Raw genomic sequence first — 13,799 nt, forward strand, 5'->3', positions numbered from 1 at the left:
AACCAGATTCGTAAGTTCGGTGTCGATGTGACATTGAAACAAGTAGCAAATAAAAATGGGCAAGGATTCAAGTAGGCAGATTCTAAATTTCTAAAATTTAACACAATTGGGCAAAAACTCAATTAGGACATATTCTAAATTTCTAATACAATTGAGCAAGAATTCAATTTGAACAAATTATAAACAACCAAAATCCAAATTAGTATATAGACAAAGACATATGATAATGACTAACTAACCTCAAATTGGCAGACTGAACCGGATGCAGCTGTCCACTGTCCACAGTTGATAAACTAACCAGCAATCAAAATAAAAAAACTGCACAGTGCACAATTGAACCGGTCTAGCGGATGCAATAGTCCAGCAGATAACACTCGGTGTCTCAGCCTCGGCCCTCGGAACCAAAATTTGCAATTGCCAGTTCAACCACAAATTAAAAATAGAAGAATATAAGAATCAGAGAATGCTATTGTTGTATAAACTAGAATAAGAAACTTACTTGGTATATAAAGATGAACATGAAGGAAATAGATGATTGATAGTATAGAGCCGTTAGAGATTAATGATGATTTCCGTTTTCCAACCCATAAATTTCGTGATCTGTGATAGCCGATTAAGTTCCTCCAATCTTGTTGAGTTGTTTCCATACCGCGGCTTCCAGGCAGCGAACGGCAATTGGAAAACCTAAATACTTAATATAATTTTTTTTGGGGCCTCTGTATTTTTGGGGGCTAGAGCCCTAGTTTGGCTCAAGATACCTATTGGGCCGGCCCTGTTTCCGAGTTTCATTTAAGAAAGATAAGGGAATGGAAATATGAAAGGAGTGTTCCCGAGTTTCATTAAGGAAAAAAAATGAGACGACCGGGGAGAAAATATGGAGTAAATTGTATCTTTCCAAATTGAAAATATTTGGAAGGAAAGAAAATTGAAGATAAAGAGAAGATGACAAAAGAAATGACAAGAAGAGAACTTTCTTTTCCTTCCATTTATTTTCATAAATGAACTTGGGAAGCAAAACAATCTTCAAACGAGCGGTGCTGTTTGTTTTTCTAAAAAAGGTCTGCGTAGGCTCTTTTGTCTGCGCCGGGCAGGCCACACACAGACATTACCATCTACAGACTATTTATTTTTTCGAAGACGTTTCATTAACGAACTCTTCTTGATGCAGACTTGGCACATCCGCTTCTAATATCTTCCAAAGTATTCAGAGGAAACACCACCACCTACCAACACCCACCGTCTGCCACCACCATCGTCGTCTGCCACCACCACCCACCACCGCCGTCCACCACCACAGTTTGTACACCACCACCAGTTTAAATTAGCAGTCTACAGACGTTAAAACAAGCAGTCTTTTTCTTGTAGATTATAGAAATTTAGTCCACCTCTTTTTCTATATATGTCTGTAGATATGATCCACACACTGCAGACAATTTACCTTTGAAATAACAAATAACACCACTTTCACTTTAAGATCTCAAGCGAAACTAAGATTACTTTCGTTTGAACCCTTTCGTTTGTTTTCAAAAAGTAAACTTGCTAGGTTATTCGATAAAAATCAGTTTTGTAGTATCTTCTTACATTTATCCTTTATTATTTGACTTAATAATACGGTTTCAAAGAATCCAACAACCAACTTTTTAAGTTCTGGCCTATTTAGAGCTAAGAGTTCACACCATTTTATTATTAAGCAACCAAGAATTATATATTCACATTTGATACAAATATCTTTTTAGGGGATACTTTTAAAAAGCTTACAACAATAATATTATAACGCACACAAACATAAACACATGCGCGAAGTGTTTGAATCAAATACAACTATATATATTCATGTTTGAAACATATGAAGTGAGAAAAAAAAAATAACGACACAATAACAAAATTGCAATTACTTTGTGATGGCAGGTGTCGGATCTGGACGGACCTAGACATCCGGGTACAAACCCAAAACACACACAATAGGACACATAGCTCGTTGACGTCTGGGAATCACCAAGCGTCTGGCAATCAATAAGCCTGACACAAACCCTACTGTACCAGAAGAAAGCAATCATGCTTAATGCGTGAATAAGTAAAACAATACAAGCATTAAATGATCATACCGGTATAAATACTACACTCAACAACCAGGTTATTAGTGTCAATACATATTATACTTATTCTCACGCTATAAGGTGGTCACATGATACCCCTTATCGTATGACGAGTCTAATGTCGTTGTTACCTTCGGTGACTCCTTACCAATAAGAACCCGTTTCAACAGTTTGAATAGAGTAATTAATATTGTATCATGGACGGTGGTGTTGCATGCACTGTTTTTAGAACATAAAAAACAAAAGGTGTAATATTGTTTATTGACCAAATATGAAAACATTGAAAATGATGTTGACCACAAAACACAATGGCCGGTGACGTTTGTTAATCCTCTTGGCGTGCAAAAGGTTGAAAGTACTTTGATATAATCATTGAACTACTCATTTTCCTTTATTGTACACGACAATATTAACCTTTTTCAAACTTTATTTATGATTGCAGTTTGAAAAGAATAATAATATACTGCTTTTTTCATGTTGAAATAATAACAATTATAACCGGGTAACATTGCAATGACAAATCGACATGAATTCGATCGGTATTAGTAGTTTTTCTACAACACCGGCACTAAACAAAAAAGTTAAAATTAACAGACACTCATAATAGTATTGGCACCACATTTATGATACAAAAAACAAACCTCCTGAATGGTAAAAATACTCATTTAACTTATGATATAAAAAAATTACGTATTTAAAAGAACAAAAATTTCTTGCAGATGTGACACACACAAAGGCTGACACGTAGACCAATGGGATTATTACTCTTGCAAGGACATTGCCTTTCAAATCCAATAATAGTAATAGTAATAGAAAGAATAATAGTTTCTTAGTAAACTACACTTCGTTTGAGATGTTAAGTATTTATTATATAGCATTGTAAAAGAAGAATTGTGAGAAGTTATAATCATTGGCTATTTTATATATAACAAAAAAAACGATTATGAACTATTTGTTTAGTCTCTTTTTCTCTCGTCTATTAAATAAAAATAAGTATTATGTGTAACAAACCAAAATCATGTAATTTTTTCTATCAATGCCATTTTTTTTAATGAATTTTGTTTATAGATTTTTTAGAACGTTAAAAGAGGTATTAAATATTACATTTCAATCATTTTTATATTTTAAATTGAAAAATGAATGGTTTATTTTTTTCTTTCTTTTTGAAAAAAATATGTCTTGTAAAAATAATAATTTTGATATAGGTTTGTGCTTAGTGTCGTAGGCCAGAGGAAAAAAAATACAAATATTTGGTATGAATGTGACTTTTTTTTTTCTTTTTTAATTTCAATGTTCTCATATACATCTAACCATTAGCCTAAAAAAGTTGCTAATTTTCTAATAAAATTGAATAAGTTTATTTTACAGAAGATGTAGTAGTAGCTTTCTTGAGCATTCTTCTTGCACCAGCCCTAAAGGGACAAGTCGAGCTCACAAAACCATTTACTAGATCAAGATAAGTCTGTAGATCATGGCATGTCGCAACGTTAATACTGTTTAACTGCAACGAGTCTCGACTACTCAGTCGTAGCTCATGCCCAATGTTAGCGTAAACCCATCGGCTATCTTTTACATGCTTTTGTATCCAGTTTGGTAATAATGCTATACGAGCATTTTGCTTGTGTACCACACCATCATGGTCGTCGACAAAAAAACCAGGAACTTTTGTGATAAGATCATCAGAGTTGACAATTCGTAGAATTTTTGTTCCTTGTTGTTCTAGGTGATGGCGAAAGCTTCTATTGCCAACCCTTGGTCCGCCGAACGAGATGACAGAGAGATGGGGTGAGTGATTGATGGTGGTTTTTATATCGTACGCAGCTAGAATGGCTAAAGAGGCTCCTAGAGAATGACCGGTGATTGTTAGACTTATTGGTTCATCATTATATAATTCTAATAATCTTAAAACTTCTTGTCGTAATAAATGTTGTAGACTCGGGCACGATGCTGTGCCCGTGGTATACAGACTTAGAACCCCGGCTTCCACCATGGGTTCTTCAATTTGTTCAGTTGAACTGTCTCCACTACAATGAGTGAGAGTCGCTCGTAGATTCTCTAGCCACTCTAGACAAGTGGCGGTCCCGCGGAGCGAAATGACGATGTCTCGTCTTCCGAGTCTAGAAATCTCCTTTTCATCGTTACAAACTGCCACATAACCTATCCAGCTGGACTGCACTTGCATCCAACGCGGCATTCTCTCTATCCAACGTGGCAAGGGGATAGATGACGTGGCATGTAAGTTTTTCGTCACGTGATACCCACATCCATGGACCCCTGAACGTCCCAGCATCGTACTTTTTGTGTAGCGACAAGCAGCATAACTAGGAGAAGACGGATCAAAGTCGAATGATTGGTACGCTGCCTCGACAAAGCTTCCATACCGAATAATCTCGCCACGTAGGACATCATCTAGAGGGTCCAACAAGCCCTCCCAGTTCTTGGTGCCATGGTATTCCATCCACCTTTCGCTTAGACGAGTTGAAGTTAAAGTTTTACGACTTTCGCCCAACTCGTCTGGCAATCGTTCCCATTTAACCGGAGTTCGAGTACCTTTAATATTTGGTACACTCGTTTTATCCGAAATGGCACAACACCATTGACAAGGTGGTGGTTGTGGTGGTGCAACTCTTGCTTTGAATGGAAATGGTGACTTAAAAGAAAGCCTCATTGTAATATAAGAATATTAGGTGCTAAGTGTTTGAGCAATTAGTTTGATGCAAGGAAGAAGATGGCTTTATAAGGTTGATATATATACACGTGGTGTCACACCATCACATAAAAAGCGTAGGGTTATTGAAAAAAACTTCCCAATAGTGTAGGGTTTGAAAATGACTGCACAATTACATATTTACATTTGAAGTGAATATATAACTTTATATGATTTTTATCATAAATCGATTTTGACTTTTGTTAATCAGACCGAATAAATACAAGGTTTTAAACTGGTTTATACATGTTTAAAAGGTTAGAAAATCTAATAGTCCACACAATGCAAATCATGGATCAAGTTTTGTGAAATACAAGTTTCATAGCGTGTCTCACTTAGCATAAATTCACCAGTTTTGTATGAAGCTATGACGTGTACCGGCGTCTTAATTCCCACATGGAAGCGTCTTTATAAGCGGACCAAAAATCATAAGTACTATGTTTCCTTGGTTTCCTAGTCCATGGACATCTATGTTTGGTCTCATTAAAGTTCATATTAAATCCAAGCTTGCTTCCTGTTTAAATGTGGTTAAAATGCTTAAACAAACATGTTTTGACTTTTTGTCAGTCACTCATACAACCCATACTGATTTTGACCATAAGACCATACGGTCCATATGATGATGCTATCTTCAGTTCTGAGTTTCAGGGTCTTATGACTTGTACGAGTTCCAATTATAGGAAAAGAAAGATCTTTTGTGTTTTCATATTTTGCGGACGCATGATTGTGCCTTAGGTCATATGACCAGCGTGTCTTGTTGATGCGAATAAAAAATTATGTTCATATATTTTTATTGCTTTCTTAATATTACTAGATCAATTATGAATTTAGGATTCAAAATGATTAAGAATACGAAAGATGACTATTATATGCATATATAGATTACAAAATATTAAAACTATGATGCCAATTAATTATATATTCAACAGAAACAGTTTCTCTAATTAAATATTTTCTATGAATGGAATAAAGAAAATAAAGAAATTGATGATGTTCCACAAATGCCATGATCTTTGCTCTTAATGTTTATTTAAAAAGTAAGAGAAATGGTTGAGAATTTGCCACCTGTTGGAATTTAAGAGATGTAAAATCAAAGGGGGGTGGGGGTCAAAATCAGAGAGGTCTATGCCATGGTGAAAGAGAGGTGAGGGGGTGGGTAATAATAGAAATCAAACCGGTGGACTCACTATGTGAACAATATTCTAAGCTGTTAACATTTAAGAGGTGACGTACTATCAACTTTATGTTTGAATTTAAAACTAGTTGCTTAATTGGTGCATTGAGCAGGAACGTGACGTGAACTCACTCAGTTTATATTAATTCGGTTTGTTATGATATATGCTCGTAGCGTATTAAAAAATTGCGTGGTTGCTTGTGTAAGTTATAGAATATGAGAATTAATTATGTATCTAATTGAATCTTGAGAGGTATAATACGTAAATTGTTATGCGTGGATTTCAAAATTATACTTTTAATATATATATATATAATACAAGTTTTTTTAATAGCGTTAGGATCCACCACAATACCCGAATGAGCATTCCTGATACGGGATGTAAACCGTCCATACAGATTTTGATACTCCAGATCTGACTTACCCAAAAACACCATTAGCAAGTAAACCCACAATTGTGGAAAAACCCCTTTGAGTCAAGTTTCAAACATAAGACCTTAAGAACTTTAAGCCTTAACAATCACCCATCATGCCCAAGTTTTAATAACCTAATTAACTAGTTAAGACTCTAACGTAATATACATAAACAATTAGGACGTCACAAAGGGGCGTGATTTATCGGTAGATGGCGTGTAGTGGTGGAGCCTCTATGGAGGCGTTTTGCGTCATGTGGCGTCACGTCACCATAGGGGCGCTTTACAACGAAATGGTAAAATGGATGGAGCCCCTTCAAATCAATACCTAATTATTATTTTATTATTATTTTTTTACCCAAAAAAAAACAAATAAAGAAACCAACAATCACTCCCCTCCCCCCTTTCGATGCTTTGTGGGTAGCGGTCTCCCCTCCAAAGCGCCCCGGGGACAGTGTTTCCGGGCGCTTTGGGGCTTTTTGGTGGGTAAAGCGCCCCACTACACTCGATCTTAGAGCATTCTCATCCATTCCACCATCTCTAAATCTAAAATTACACTAAAAATTACTACATTTTATTTTTAATTTCAATTAAATGATATTTTTTATACCTTTAATATTATCTATTCTCTCTCTTTCACTCATAACCACTTTTAAAAAATATTGAAAATTTTATAGGATGCTACAATAACTTTTTAAATATACAGAAAAATCACTGTATTTTTTCTTTCCTCTACTTATAACACCTTATACTACTCCATAAATTATAAAAACCCCACTCACATAATTTAGTGAGTATGATGTAAAATAACAACCAAGTTTTGTATAGGTTATAAGAATTACACTTTTTCTAACACTTAAAAAAGTTAAAACTAGGTCCGTTAAAAATATACACCTTGGAGAAATATAGTTTGAAAACCTTCTTGAGTTGAGAAAACCCGCGAAAACCCAATGTGACATCGTTTTTTTTTTGTTACATGTAATATATGTTGTTACATTTAATACAAAACATCGAAAACATAAAAAAATGTTTTGCTATTTTTTTTAGTAATTTTTATATATGTTTTTAGGAGAGAGAGAATGTAAATAAACTTTTATATTTTTTATTAACTTTAATTGTGGATCACAAGATTTAATCTTTAATTAAAAACATGTGGTTGAGAATGAGTTTCTAAAGTTTTCACAACTCAAGTGAGTCTTTATTCTAACCTAACCCTATACACCTTAATCCATATATATACATATGAAAGGGTTATAGTAAAAAAAAATAATTTTCTAAGAAGACTAAGAATAAATCATAGCCATTGGATCATGCTAATCAATGGTTGAGATTTAAAATTACCAAAAACCGACATAGTTTCCTAGAATTATTCTTTTACCATATGTTTTAATGCCAAATGTCAAAAATCTATTGAATCTTATCATTCCTAGGAAACTCTTTATGCTTATTTGAACCATTTTCTATATATATATAGAGAGAGAGAGAGAGACTTAATTTACTTGAATAATTATATTTTTATCTTACACCTTAATACCATGAGGTCAGTAGTTTTAAATTTTAATAGCCTTCTACTTGTAATTTAATCAAAACTCGCACTATTAATTTGAGTAAAAGTTATATAGCTAACTCTGGGTTGCTACACTTAAGTGACTAAGGGGTTGTTTGTTTGGATCTGAATGGAATCATTCAGATCGTTTGGATCACTCCAAAATAACATCTGAATGATTCCGTTATCGTTCAGTCTTGAGACATCGCTGGATGAAAAAGAGACCAAATTACCGGCGCCCCACCATTACCGTTCCTTCTCCTCCATCGCCATCGCCATCGCCATCGCCGACGTGTTCAATCATCCTCTAATCTCTCCCCTTGTGTTGTTCAATCGCAAGTTCCTCCAACCCCTTTCTGCCCTATAAGTTGATTTTGCCCTATATCTCTATAATTCATAGTGTGCTTACTACTTAATTGCTTGGTAAGTTGATGTAGGGTTCTTATCCATTGTGTAATTTCTCCCTTAGAGGAAGGCAGCTAAGGATCTTAACAAACCTAAGAGACCTGCAAACACATTTACCATCCGCGTCGATGGAGAGCAGAGCAGACATCGGTTACGCGTAGGAGGTAATTTTGATTTATGTATAATTTGTGTTGTTTGCTTAATTTTGTTGAATTGTTACTTAATTTATCATACTATTGTTAGCTTAATTGGGTTAATAGCGAAGTTAGGTCAATTGGATTAATAGCAAAGTATATATATTCCGGATTAGAGATTGTAATGAAACATGAGCATCAAAAATTTTGTGACAACACTTAAAAGTGCTCTGTCCATGAATGAACCTTTTGAATATTATTTAATTGATTGGGAATAATTACCAGCCTCTCAATGGCCATTAGGCATAGATATTGAGACATAGAACTTTATTTATTGTGCATATTATAATTCTTATTATCCAACTGGTATAAAAGTAGCTTGAACCACAGATGATGGTAAATTCGTTACAACATTGTTCTTGGTATCATGTAGTTACGTTGTGCGGAAGAAAGACCATTAAGATGCTGAAATTTATCTATTAAATTACTTAACAATAACTATCAGCACCACAGCACGAGTTGAATATTTATGGTTCCATCTAATCCGCTTACTCACCCACGAGGTCGTGCACACACATGCATGTTTCTTATATGATACCATTAGGGAAACATCCATCTGTATGTTCATGCCTCACATGTAAAACAATATTAAGCTCAAATACAAAATTGTAATTCATCTTCATATATGTCATGGCTGCAAATAACTTTAGTTATATCTGCAAATAAAGTATTATATAAACGATGTGTTACAAATAGATGTTCCCTCAAGATCAATGATCTAGAACTTCCCGGGCTCACATACAGACAACCCAAAAGAAAGTAAGTAACTTGTTTTTCAAGCTTTTGAAAATGAGTTTGAAGCTAACTGATACACTGATGAGACTTTGCAGCCTAAACCTAAATACGAATACAGATTCTTTGTAATTGCATGCTTAAGTTCTTTCATTAGTAACACTACCTAGTCTTTTTTTTTTTTTTCAAACGTAAAATTAGGAGGTTATCTGTCACTGTCGTGTTGGGCATTTTATCCCTCTTCCTGGATTAAAAAAAAAAGATTAGTGCAAAAAAAAAACTACCTTAGCTTTGTTTCATGCTCAGTTGGAATGTATTTTTTTTTTCATTTGATTGATTTGTTATATCATGTAATCAAGTTATTAACAGGATATTTTTATGCAAGGAAAGCTGGTGAGCTGGCACTAGAAGTTAAGCTTTCATTCTTCCAACTTGGAATTTAGTCCCTAAATTACATCATCAATTCATTTGAAATTATGAATATGTGAATTGCAAGTTTGATTGAAGAATGGGGAATTGTGAGAATGAGCGGAGCACCATGTGATGATTTTTGAATTTAGGTCATTCAACATCATTTTGGTATGTATCTTGACAATTAGTGATTACTTTGTTATTTGGATGTTCAAGATTCTATTTATATAACGTGCAATTTAACTCAAATTCAGGCCACAATTTGGAGAAAAAACGACAACATGTTTTTGACCATGGATTGAAGAACAAACCTCACGTTTGGAAAATATAAGCATCAACTCAATCATGGAGTGAATTAGCAGAATTAGCGCAAGCCTTGTTTGATGTTTAGGAGTTTGTCTACTTGTGAGCGTATTGTTAAGTTATTTGTGTTAATGTCTTGATAAACTATTTTTAAGGTGTATTTTAATTGGTTATAATGAAAGTTTGCTTTAAGATGTATTTTGGTTGGTTACAATGAAAGTTTCGTCATTCAGTGCAGTTATTAAGAGCTCTAACTAAACAGATATATTTCATTCAGTACTAAATAGTTTAAAGGGGTAAAATAGTCATTCTGTACTGTCATTCAGAGGTTCAACCAAACAACAATGACTGATTCAGCACTTACTGGTTCAGAGTCTCTTAACCATTCAGACCACTTAATGATTCATCACTTAATGGTTCAACACTTACCAAACAACCCTTAAGTGTCAGTTATCCATTCTGTTCACATGGTGTCTCAAGTTTCTAATTAATGAATGATAGTTTAAGCATATTTCAGTTAGTTGGTCTCATTAATGTTTCTAAACAATCAGATTTTATAGTTAGTTCAACTAGAAGACGCATTATCTTACATATAAAAGTGTGATATCATATATTAATAAGTTAGGTATGTCTAATTCATCTTTCTTATAATAAGATAATTAGATATGTTCATACCATTTTTCTCTTCATGTTACAAATTCTGTCATTGCATGTGCTATTATCATACTACTGACGAATTAAGCTCTCTTAATATATTGGTCATGGATGATACTATTTTTTGACACATCGATGGATTTTACTAACGAATTATCGCCAGTAACTAGCTTTTATTAAAGAACATTTGAAAAATATATAAATATTTTAGTTTCCAGTAATATAAATACATATAAATCCGTAATCACATTTATTTATTCGAATATGATTACAAAATCTAAAAATTTAACATAAGCTATGCAAGCTGAAACCAAATATAGAATTTAACTAAAGACAAAATGGCAAAAGACGTCCTTTACGTTTGACCTAATTTTCATTAGACGTCCTTTAATGAAAGAAATAGCAAAAGTCATACATCATGTTTCAAATACCTTCACGTTACGTCCTTTAGCACTAACCCCGTTAATTTTTCTCGTTAAATCCAGTCATGTGCGCCTCATGTGAGGGCAACCTAGTCATTTTACCTCTTGAGGGGTTATTCCTATAATTAAAATCACTTAGCCACCTCTATCTCTAATCTCTCTTAGCCACCATCACCTCCACCTACCACCACCACCACCAGCCACCGTTACCACCACCACTAGCATCAAGGCAGCCACGAAACTAGTATGTATTAATGGAGTTTGGGCATCACGAGGATGCTGGTTTACGATGGCAGCAGAGGGTACAGCCCCTCATGTTTTCTGGCGACCAGAAGAAGCCCCCTTTGGTGGCGATTGGTGGTGATTGTAGTATCAGATGATGGTTGCAAGTCCAATCTGACCCTGCAGTAGAACACATGAAGTCCGCTGGAAATCCTAATTACATCCTTAATTGGCTATCCGGAAACCCTAATTCCGGGTCTTAAGTTTGGTGGTGTGGTGTGTAGGTGGTTGGCAGGTAGTGTGACGGTGGTCCGGTGTGGTGCTGTAGAGAGAGAGAGAGATAGGGTAGGAGGAGGAGGGTTATTGTACTGATGATTTTATGTTGGGTATCTGGTTGAAGAAATTGATTTCAGTTGTTGGCTAGTTTCATTTAAAGCTGATGGTTAAATGGTTAATCAAAGGTTGTGGTGGTGAACAGTGGTTTAAGTTATTGCTTTTGGGTAGATGGTGGAGATACCATGGCTGGTCTGGAGTGATGGCGGCGGTGACAGTGTGACAGTGGAGGAGGTGGGTAGGCGAAGGGGAGGGTGGGTGATTGTGTGTGTGAGAGAGAGATAGAGATGGTGGGTAGGCCGAATGATTTGGCCGGTTCTGATTTACCAGGTGGTTCAATCGGAACCCTGAAACCCACCTGGGAAGGGAAGACGTTCATGGTGGCAGTGTTGGGTTGCTTGGAGGGAGAGACAATGGTAGGTGGGCAACTATGGTGGTTTCGGTGCCAACGTTGGTGGCTCGCCGGAGAAGACGGTGGTGGCTTCCTCATCGGAGATGAAGCTTTGGTGGTGGTGGTGGATGAACTCAAAGAGAGGGGTTAATTAAATTGATTTTTATTATTACAATGTTTTTTAAATAAATAGGTAAAATGACCGGTTTGCCCTCATGTGCAAGGCACATGACCAGATTTAACAAAAAAATTTAACCGGGTTAGTGAAAAAGGACAAAACATGAAAAGAATCTGAAACATGAAATACGTCTTCTGCCATTTCTTTTGTTAAAGGACGTCGAAGGAAAATCAGGTCAAACGTAAAGGACGTCTTTTGCCATTGTCTTAACTAAATTACAAAATTACAATAGTTAAACTTTATAAACAAAGTGGTATTGGGCTAAAATCTAGCACATATCTAGTGACGAAGTTGTATTAAGCTCAATTTTAGCACGTTCTATAGACGATAGACATTCGAGTATAATATCTTTAGAATTTGATGTCTTTTGTAATTTGGTATTTAGAGGCTTCATATCCGAACCAATGTTGCAAAAGTCGCTAGGCGGCCGACTAGAGAGTTGGGAGTAGTCGGAGTACTCGGGGAGTACTCGAAGAGTACTCGGACAAGGTAATTATAATGAAAATTATTTTTTGGACATTAATTGTCAAAATAAGCATAATTCAAGTCAAAATGGTACTCTAATTGACTCGACAACTTTTGAATGACTTTTAACTGACTTTTAGAGAACTCTAGACCGCCTAGCCCGACTTTTGACAGCCTAGGCCGACTTTTTGTCCGACTTTTAGAAATTCCTAGCCCGACTTTTGACCGCCTAGCCCGACTAGTCCAACTTTTGACCGACTTTGACCGCCTCCGACTAATCCAGGCCGACTTGGAAAAAGTCTCCAAGGTAGGGGTCCGAGTACCGACTAGTTGGCCTTGGAGTCCGACTTTTACAACACTGGTCCGAACTAAGCTCAATTAGAAACTCTCGGTTTTTATCTTTAACCTCATACTGGTCATCAAGATTCTGTTAGGAACAAAGCGGCGTTGCGGAAGCGAAACAACACACGTATGCACAACGATAAACATGCATAAACGAAAATATAAACGACACAAGAATTTAACGTGGTTCGGTCCCCGCGAGGGGACCTACGTCCATAGGCTGCAACTAGGTTTTCTTATTAGCTCAGAACAAAGATTACAATTGTAATCTACATGATGGGATATATATAATAAACAAGATTAGGGTTAAACATAATTAGGAACCAAAACCGGACCTCCTAATAAAACCGGCCCAAAGGCCTTCATAACCCAACAATCTCCCACTTGAAGGCCTTATGATAAACTTCAGCCCGCCGTCCAAGCAAATAACAATCCCAATCATCCAATAACGTCAGTAATCATCAGTAACAGAAATCTACCAAGCCTCCAATTCCAATAACAAGCTAAAACTTCAACAACAGAAGTTCTCCAAGCTTCCAGTTCCCTAGGAACAAACTAAGATTTCTACCAATCCACCCTAGTTGCAGTGACCCTTCTTGTGACATTCGTCAATTTCGGGTATTGTTTGTATTCGTTTTTGTATTTGTTTATTATGTAAACCGACCCGATTTGTAAACCGAAACTTATGTTATAATCAAAATGATGGATTTATGTTACAATATTGTTTCACACTTGTTTGTTGGGTCTTGAAAACATCCTACCTTTATTTTTATTTTTATTTTTATTTATTTATTTATTTTATTATTATTTT

General features: G+C 35.5%; 1 pseudogene; it reads right to left on the bottom strand.

The window, feature by feature from the left end:
* Positions 1–3,453: 3,453 nt before the first annotated feature.
* Positions 3,454–4,764, bottom strand: LOC143606098 (phospholipase A(1) DAD1, chloroplastic pseudogene; annotated as a pseudogene).
* Positions 4,765–13,799: the final 9,035 nt, after the last annotated feature.

This window comes from Bidens hawaiensis, unplaced genomic scaffold (genome assembly GCF_021521415.1).
Source record: "Bidens hawaiensis isolate Kalapana, Puna unplaced genomic scaffold, B.hawaiensis_p1.1 tig00073005_1, whole genome shotgun sequence".
Taxonomy (NCBI): Eukaryota; Viridiplantae; Streptophyta; class Magnoliopsida; order Asterales; family Asteraceae; genus Bidens; species Bidens hawaiensis.